This window comes from Sceloporus undulatus, chromosome 2, assembly GCF_019175285.1.
Source record: "Sceloporus undulatus isolate JIND9_A2432 ecotype Alabama chromosome 2, SceUnd_v1.1, whole genome shotgun sequence".
In the NCBI taxonomy this organism is placed as follows: domain Eukaryota; kingdom Metazoa; phylum Chordata; class Lepidosauria; order Squamata; family Phrynosomatidae; genus Sceloporus; species Sceloporus undulatus.
The window spans coordinates 219,288,221-219,297,156 of NC_056523.1; positions in this window are offsets into that span (position 1 = coordinate 219,288,221).

Genomic DNA, 8,936 nt, shown 5'->3' on the forward strand with positions numbered 1-8,936 from the left:
TGGCAGGGCAGGCCGGGTGCTCCTATGGCGCGGCCTACCGTCCGAGACCCGTAGGGATTGCGACCGCCCGTAAAGGAATATTAATCGCACTATTTGCAGTACCCTACGTCATCTCTACAATTAACATGGAGGCGGTGGACAAGTGCTTGGTACCAATCGGTGAATAAGGCCGTGTGCCCCTACCTGGATCGGAAAAACGTTGAAACAGTGGTGCATGGCACTGTAACCTCTCGTTAATTTCATGAATCGCTCTGCATGAGGGGCTACGGTTGTACAAGTTCGGAAGCTGTCAGTAACCAAATGGCGAGCAGCCAGATTGATCATGGAAAGCATCTAAGAATGGATCATATCACACCAAAATTAAAAAAAATTTTAAAATCGGTTACACTTACACTGGCTACCGATTAGCTTCCGGGCACAATACAAAGTGTTGGTTGTTACCTTTAAAGCCCTACATGGCTCGTGCCCAAGTTACTTAAGGGAACGCCTCTCCCTACACAATCAGCCCCGCACACTCAGAACTTCAGGGAAAAATTTGCTGGAACACAAAAAAACCAGATTGGTAACTACTTCCCAAAAAGCATTTACAGTCACAGTCCCGAAATTATGGAACAGCTTACCAGAAGAGATCCGCCTAATTACATCATTGGACGCCTTTAAGAAGGCATCAAAGACGAATCTCTTCCGGCAAGCATACCCATCCGACCTGGTCTGATAATATGGAAAAAGAGATGCTCCAGATGCGCTGCTTCCCATACTGCGACACTTTGGCTGACTGGCACTGTTGATATTGATATTGTATTTATTATGTAAGGTTGTTATATAACGCTGTTTTAAATTTGCTGTTTTAAACTGTTGTGTATCTTGTATTTATGACATTGATGTGATCCCGCCTCGATCCGTAGGGAGAGGCGGGAAATAAAAATTATTATTATTATTATTATTATTATTATTATTATTACTAGCAGTCTCCGAGAGGCAGCTAATGGCACAGGAGGGTAGGAGGAGGAACAGGCATCTGCCTGTTCCTGGTCTTACCCTGCCCTCCAGTCTCTCCACATGCTCTCAGAAATGGTTAAACTTACATATTTGTGTGTCATATGTCTGTAAAAAAAATGTAAAAAAGAAAAGAAAACGAAAAAAAGAAATGGCTTCGTGCGCCGGTGAGGGCACGTGTGCCATAGGTTCACTACCACGGCCCTAAGACATACTATCTCAGGGGCTTCTGCAACATGCAGAGGATTGCATGCGAGATACTTGCAGGCTCCTCAGAAGACCTGTCCATGTGAGCAGTGAACCATGTGGGTCAAGTCAGGTTGCAGAGAGTCCAGAAACGCAGCAACGATGTCTGAACTGAAATTGTGAAATTTATGAACTAAAATTAGCTACAGAATTCAGTTTGATAAGTTGCTCTATCTCACAATTCAGGGGAATGAGAAGGAAAGAGCACGAAAGTTCAAAGGACCCCAGCAGGGCAACTTTACCTCAGCTCTGTGTTCTTAATCAGGGGTTGGTAACTGTGTGATGGCCAATTTCACACACACTAATTTCCCCCCCCCCCCAGAAGTCACTGTCGCCATTTTGAGAGGCACAGCAGGGGAAAACTGGAGATATTTGGGGTAATACAGTATTCTGGATAGCTTGTAGGCTTGGGGTGTCGGTACAGTGCACCCATGTCATATGCAGGTTCCTTTTACATGGCTTAATGAATGATGCTCATGCCCGCAACACACACACCACCACACGCACAAGCCCCATTAACCTCAAGGGGACTTGAAAATAGGCGGAACTTGCTTTATGCGGTGGGGTCCAGAACAAATCCCCGCGTAAGGCAAGAGACCACTGTATTGCATTTTAACTTGTTTTTACATGTATGGGTGTAGAGTTCTGCATGGTTTGCGGGCAAAAACTGCTAAAAAAAAACCCTTTTAAAAATTGGAAAGCTGCAAGGCTTTGAGGCAAGGAGTTTCAAGGGCCACAAAAGTAGGATTCCTGGGCCACATGCAGCCCAACAGCCACATGATGCCAACCACTGCTTTAAACAGAAGAAGCAGGATAGAAATAGGCAAGATAACAGAACAGTGAATTAGCATGTTTCAAAATCAACATGTTAACAATAACAAATGTTTATGCAATGGCTTTAAGTAAACCACATGATGAAGTAATTGATATTAAAATGTGCTATGAAAGTCTTACCAAAAAACCTCTGCTTCTTAATATATGTCCTCCATTCCAGGTTATTTTTATTCAACCTTGACTGGAAAAGAAAACCCACAGTAAGGTTTCCGTTGTCAGCCCCAAAAACCTGAAGGACATTTCAGTGAACAATCACTTCACGTGCCCCTTTTGCTTTAACCTTTTTAAAAAGCGAATCTTAATCCCAATGGGATCCTTTAAGGTGAATTTTAATTAACTTTCAGTTTACCTCCAAATAAAAGCTAAATTCATATTGTTTTAGTCCAGACACATCAGTTGCTTATTGTAGGAAATTTATCCCACTGCTTCTAAGCATCATTAAACTGCCCTGACAGCAATAAGCCACACAATTCCCACAGCATCCATTTTTACAATAGGTGACTAGCAGCCTTCACACAAAACTATGGAAAAACTGACAACATTAACTCCTGATGAACTCCTGCTAACTAGTTTTACCTTGGTTGGAGGTTCCAGTCCACAGGTTACTCTTCATGGTCCCCCTGTTGCAGCTACAATGTGTTATCTCACAATACAGAAAACACGCAGGGGTAGTTGTGTTGGCGATTTAACAAATACAAACAAAAATCCATCAGTGATATCTTTATTGGCCAACCTGTTTGGTTTGTAACATCTTGACTGATGAAGAAGCCCATGGACCTTCGAAAGCTTGCAACAAGTATATTGTGCATTTTGGTTGGCCAATAAAGGTATCACTGATGGATTTTTTATTGTATTTGTTAAATGGCTTGCACAGCTACCTGGGACTGGAACTTCAACCAAGGTTAAACATTTTTTCTTCTTCTTAAATTTAGACTGAATGTGCATGTTTTACCTCTACACCACCAAAATGTTCCTGATGCAAAAGAACTGAGAAGTCTTAAGGAATCCATTGTTCTTGGCCTACAAAGAGGCCTGTGACCTCACTGGAATGGAGACATATTGGATTGCAAAAGAGGAGTCCCTGTTGAGATGGAAATGGACTTTAAATTTCCTGGACTTTGAAAATCTCCCTATTGCCACATGGCCAGAAGGAGAAGGAACAGATCAAAACTCATTGTTTTCATGTGTTTATACTCAGAAATGCCAAACAAGCACTATCTTATTTATTTATTTATTTTATTAATGGCTCGAAACAATAAAAGAAATTAACACATCATATACATTTCAATGCATCAAAATTTAGTTTACACTGTTGTAATATTACTTCCCATCTTCAGTGGATTGAAGTTTAATATCCTTCTTATACTGGCTTTCGCTTCATTTTATTTCTTTTCAATTTTGCCTCTACCAGTTAATCTAATGGTTTTTTTCCATTAAATATTCCAAAAAACACAAGTAGATAAAAGAAAGTTGTAACTTTGAAGATATCAAAATATCATAAATCGTTTACCCAACTATCTCTTAATTTTCTGCTATATAAAAGTTAACTTCACATTCACTTTTTCATGTATCTCCTTATCCATCTGCTACAACAAATATATTCTAATTTACTGATATACAGGCTATATATTGAATAGATTTTATGTATACTAATTATTTCCTAAATCCTAAAATATACTGTATTCATGTATAAGCCTAGAAATTTTGGTCAGAAGACCCAAACAATTTGGGTTGACTTATCCACGAGCCAATGTAAGTACTGTACTTTAACTCTTATTTAAAAAAAGGAACCGTCCCCTTGCGAAAGGTAAGAGCGTAATCTATCATGGAAGCACTGATACGCCCTCCATTCTCTCATCCATCCACTCTTAAGTATGAGCAGTTATGCCTGTCAGAATTTTCTAAGTTCTTTGGCATTGTTTTCTTTTCCTTTATCCTTTATATCCTTTGTTACATGCTCCTTTTAGCCTTGATTTATCCACAGGTCATATCAAAATCCATAATTTTGGCCGCAAAAACTGTCCTCAACTTATACATAAGGTCAACTTATAGTCGCATATATAAGATATATACTCCCCCACTTTTGATTTATGTAATTTGTCAATGGTTCTCATTCTTTAATAAACTTAGATGAATTTTATTTTCTCAACATGCAGGTCAGGTTGTCCATCTCTGCAAAGTTTAATCAGCCATTCATTAATGGATGGAATGTCCAAAGTTTTCCAGTATACAAGCACTATCAATATCCTCACATGGGATCCAAAAACAGGTTGCTGTACTTCTCCACAAGCCCCAGTAAGATTTGGTACAGTCTGGTTGAGACTAAGGTGTGTTACAGATGCGCCTATACTGCATACTAGGGTTAGGAAGGGGCGAATTAGGGTTACGAAGGGGCGTCACTTCCTGATGCCCCTCAACCCTAGTACGGACTGAGTCCGTACAAAATGGCGGCGCCCGTCCACACAGGGCCCGCCATTTTGACGTTGTGGACGCATAGCGTCCCGACACCGCGACTGCGTGACTAGCGCCTCGCGGCTCCATTTCTGGGGTGCAGAAAGAAGCGCCATTTTGGCGCTTCTTTTCCGCTGCGCCCAGGAACCGTGCAGATTGGCCGCTGTGGTTTCTGGACCCAGCAACCGGTGGCGGTGGCAGACCGCCGCTTTTAGGCGGTCTGTAACGCGCCTAAGTGTGTGAATGGTAAATGCTAATCTCACCCATCAGCATTAACTCATTAGGCTACCTTTAACAAGCCTCTGTTTCTTGGATTCAGCGCCAGACTATCTGAAGCATGAGGATAATAATCTTGCATCTATTTTCAGTTTGTTGTGGTTTTTCCCCATAGAACATATTGAAATAATGTATGTGAAGTGTTTTGCATATTAAAAAGTGTATAAACCTTAATTATTACCACCAGTATTGGTATTTTGTGCCTAAAAATTCTAAGCCCACTAATTATTACTGTAGTGGTTTGAGTGTTGGACTATGGCGGGTTATAGACCGCCATGAAAGTACGCGCAGAGCGCGTACTAGCAGGACAAATGTGGACAAAATTTTCAAATGGAGGACACATTTTTTAAAAAAATGGAGGACACCCAAAAAAATTTGCTGATTTTTAAAAGTTATATACAATGCATGTTTCGGAGGCTTCTATAGAGACAATTGCCCCCCTCCCGCCACTTGCGCCCCTGGCTGCGGCTTGCCCCTCCCCCCTGCCTCCCTCCTGATAGGCCAAAGGCCCATGCCCTCACACGAGAGGCCAAAGGCTCCAGCGGCAATCGTGGGCAGGACCTGGCTGGGGCCAGTCCCAAGGCCTTGCCCGGGCCCGCATCCAGCCGTGGCCGCAGGTTGCCTACCCACCGCTCTATGCATTTCTCCACAGATCCTAGCATAAGAGAATGCAAAACGGCTGCTTCGGGGAATGAATTTCAGGGGCCTTTAAAGGCATGGAGACAATACCCATGAGGCCAGATTTTGGAGAAGTTTTTTGTAGAAGGACCACTAAATTAAAATAGTAATGCACAAAGAACTCCTTCATAAGAATAATCCTTGTCTGGACAGAGATACATACAAGTATTTTTTGACCTACAAGTGTCTTGTACAGCTGAGGTGGGAGAAGAGCTTTGGAAAAATGATATCTTGGACGTTGTTTTGTATTGCTTTAAAGTTGTTGTGACCTATGGCGATCCTCAGGTGACCCTTCACGAGGTTTTCTTGGCAAGTTTCTTCAGAGGGGTTTGCCATTGCCATCCTCTAAGGCTGAGAGTGTGACTTGTCCAAGGTCACCCAGGGGGGTTTCCAAGGTCAGTAGGGATTTGAAACCTGGTCTCGCCAAGGTCATAGCCCACACTCAAACCACTACTACTCTCAGAGTTCTCCAGCTGGAAGTTGTAGTCAAGAAACAAATACTTTTATTCCAGGGCTCTTTGGATGGGATCATGATTTCCCAAGCAAAGAGCCTGCTCTGTGTAAAATCGCATGTGCACTCTGACAGATGGTTGTCTATCCTCTATTAAAACACCTTTGGTGAAAGAAAACTCATCTGTTGTTGTCAGCTGTTAGGATTTTAAATAATAATCAGGTAACAAAGTCGTCATTGCATCGGAGACATCACAAGCACTGCTTCTCCCAAAAATTGAGACTCAATGCAAGTTAGTATTTTATACAATGGAATCCATGTATGTTATGCTTTAAAGAGTAAGGCTAGGAGGAACCAGTTCCCTGCCCCAAGGAGCTTCCAAACTAAATTTGCTTCAGCTGAGAACAAGGGAGAAAGGTTTCCGTAAAAGTATTATTATACTTGGCTGCTGTTACAGACTGTAGATAAAGCACTGTTCCACATGTCCAAAAATCTCTCCTGCTCCTGGGTACAACAAAACAAAACAAAAGCCCAGGGACCTTGTTGTATGTGTTCTAAACAAGCACTCCACCCCACCTTTGTCTTTCAGAGAGCATGAGATAATATATACAACGGCTGTCTCCATTCCAGCTGCACTCATCAGACCTCCCAAGGAATGGGGGGAGAGAGGAAATCCTACTGGTGCATTGGGACCGAAAGGTGGGCTCATTAAAGAAAAGAGAAAATTGCTCCACTGTTGTCAAGATATCAGTTATATTACACATGCGCCATTTATTGTAACAGCCTTGGGTGCCTTGGCGAGTTCAGATAACACTGATGATTATTTACTCTGAGTATGTTAACTAAGGCGCTGTTCCCCGGCTTCCCTGCAAATCCATCATCACGGAAAGAGTCCTGAAGTGCCTTAATTAAAGCCACTCCCAGCTGGTACAGAGAACTGGAAAAGTCGTTGCAAGGCTTTGGATTTCTTTGTGTCGACTCCATTTTTCTTTTTAGCTTAAGCAGGGTGACCAATGTCCTAACCGCAGGAGGAAAGGCATCACAAAAATGTAGGGCACATTCAAGAAAATGTAGGACAGAAGTTGTTAACTGCCCTCGAGTTGATCTTGACCCATGGTGACCCCATGGATGAGACAGCTCCAAGATTCCTTGTCCTCCACTACTCTGCTTAGTTCCTGTAAATCATACCTGTTGCCTCCCTTAAGAGTCCTACTCTAGCAGCATTTTTTCTCTTTCTACTTCCCTCCACCTTTCTTAGAATTATTGTTTTTTTCCCAATGATTCCTGCCTTCTCATTATTGGACCAAAGTACAATAGCCCTCAGTTTTGCCATCTTGGCTTCCAGAAAGAGTTTCAGGCTTAATTTGTTGTAGAACCATTTGTTTGGCTTTTGGGTTGTCCAAGGCTCACACTTTTCTCTCCAGCACCATATCTCAGCTGAATTGATTTCTTCCTGTATTTTTTTCTTCACTGTCCAGCTCTCACATACCAGAAATGATAATAGGCATACAATGGCTTGTATGATCGCAATTGTATATTTTTGCTCTGTCAGGATCTTCTCTAGTTCTTCATAGCCACCCTCCCGCCAATCATCTTAATCGGCTCTGATTTCTGGATCCAAGCGCTGTTCTATCCCAAGTATGAAAACTCATTACTTACTCCTTTCTATTTCGACCATTGTCTAGGTGAATTTGTGTAGATTCTCCATGGTAATAAGAGCTTAAAACCATTCATATAATTAAATGCTTCCTTGTTATGCTCAAAATAGACGATATTGTAGAATTCCTTCTGGACAGAAGCTGAAAGAGAAGACATGTCTTGGAAAAATAGGATGTCTGGTCACCTTAGCATAACTGAAATATATGGGACTATGAAATTAACTGGATAGAAATTGGTGGCATATATGTGTTTTTATTCAAGTGTAAAGGCAGATCATTAAAGCAAGTTAGAATTACCCATGCTAGAGTATTTCTTGATTTCTACGTACAGTTGTGAAAGCTGGACTATAAAGAAAAGTTAACAGAAAAAGAACCAACTCAGTTGAAAGGTGGGGGACACCTGGCTTAAGGAGACAACATGTGAAAGGGATCTAGGAGTCCAAGTAGACCAAAAAGTTGAACAGAGTGAACGTGATGATGCGACAGCTAACAAGGCCAATTGCGATTTTAGGCTGCATCAATAAAGTATAGTGTCGATCAAGGGAAGTCATAGTGCCCTAGATTCTGCTCTGGTCAGGCCCCACCTGGATATTGTGTCCAGTTCTCGGGCGCCACAATTCAAAAGGACATGAGGAAACGGGAGCGTGTCCAAAGGAGGGCAACTAAATGGTGAAGGTCTGGAAACCAGGCCCATGAGGAAACACCTTAGGGAGCTGGGGATGTTTAGCCGTGGAGAAAAGAAGGTTAAGAGGGATAATGATAGCCCTATATAAATATTTGAAGGGATGTCAATTGAGGGGGCGAACAAGCTTGGTTCGCTGCTCCAGAGACAGGACCCAGAGCAATGGGATGCAAGCTGCAGGAAGAAGAGAGATCTACCTCAACATTAGGAGGGGAATTTCCTGACAATAAGGGCTGTTGTGACAGTGTACACACTCCCTCGAGTGAAGTGGAATCTCCCTCCTTGGAGGTCTTTAAACGAGGCTGATGGCCATCTGTTGGGGATGCTTTGAATCTGGATTTCCTGCATGGCAGAAAGGGGTTGACTGGATGGCCCTTGCTTCCTCTTCCAACTCTATGATTACTATGATTCTATGAAACAAACTGTTAGAGGAGAGTTCTGAGATACCTTGGACTGCCACGATCAATCGGTCCAAGGATACAAGCCTGGACATTCCCTAGACACCAAGATGACTAAGCTGAGATTGTGTCTCAAAAGAAGCTGACTCAATGGAAAAGATGGTAACACTTGTTAAAATTCATATAGGCGGATACACACAGCCAGATATACGTATTGTATACGTACTAGGGTTAGGAAGGGCGGTGCTTCCGCACCTCCATAACCC